Genomic DNA, 1,212 nt, shown 5'->3' with positions numbered 1-1,212 from the left:
TTTTTGAACCTGTGTATTTTTTCGATATCTACGCGTTCGAAGTGTCGTGCGGCGGTTTGAGCTAGCCTATTTTTCAGAAAACGCTAGTTGCTCATTCTTATACGGGTAAAAATGCGACGAAAAAATTAAAGAGAAATTCAACCGAAGCGAATGAACTTTTCGAATAGATCTTGAAAAAATACGGGGAATAAAAAAAAAAATTCATCGAACGGACGTTCGAATCGAAAGTTACGATCATTCGAAAATTCAGCATCTTAAAGGCCGAAGGTGCCCGGGAAAAAAGTAAATTCAAACGGCCATAACTCGGGCCTCGGATGTCCGTTTCAGTCGATTATTTTTTTGAACCTGCGTATTTTTTCGATATCTACGCAACCAAACTGCCTTAAGGCGTTGAACCCGCTTATTTTTTCGATATCTACGCAACCAAACCGTCGTAGAGCGGTTTGAGCGAGCCGATTTTTCAAAAAACGCCTTTTACTCATTGAAATACGATCAAAAAGTAAAAAGGAAATTCAATGAAAGGGGATGAATTTTTCAAATAGATCTCGCAAAAATAAGAAGAATCAAAAAAAAAATCGCGTCGAAAGGACGTTCGAGTCGGAAGTTACGATCATTTGAAAAAATTCTTAAAGATTGAAGGTACCCGGGAAGTTGGGAAACTTCAAACGGCCATAACTCGGGCTTCGGGTGCCCGTTTCAGGCGAATTTTTTTTGAACCTGCGTCTTTTTTCGATACCTACGCAACCAAATTGCCGTAAAGCAGTTTGAGCTAGCCGATTTTTCAAAAAACGCCTTCTGCTCATTCTTAGGTTGAGTAGAAATAAGATGAGAAATAAAAGGAAATTCAAACGGCCATAACTCGGGATTCAGACGTCCGTTTTCAGACAATTTTTTTTTTGAACTTGCGTATTTTTTTGATATCTACGCGTTCGAAGTGTCGTGAGGCGGTTTGAACGAGCCGATTTTTCAGAAAACGCGTTTTGCTCATTCTTATACGGGTAGAAATACGACGAAAAAATTAAAGCGAAATTCAACCGAAACGAATGAAATTTTCGAATATATATTGAAAAAATACGGGGAATCAAAAAAAAATCAACGTCGAAAGGACGTTCGAGTCGAAAGTTACGATCATTCGAAAATTCAGCATCTTAAAGGCCGAAGGTGCCCGGGAAAAAAAGTAAATTCAAACGGCCATAACTCGGCCCTCGGGTG

This window comes from Solanum tuberosum, unplaced genomic scaffold (genome assembly GCF_000226075.1).
Source record: "Solanum tuberosum cultivar DM 1-3 516 R44 unplaced genomic scaffold, SolTub_3.0 scf00488, whole genome shotgun sequence".
Lineage (NCBI taxonomy): Eukaryota > Viridiplantae > Streptophyta > Magnoliopsida > Solanales > Solanaceae > Solanum > Solanum tuberosum.
Note: the sequence above shows the minus strand (reverse complement) of the source record.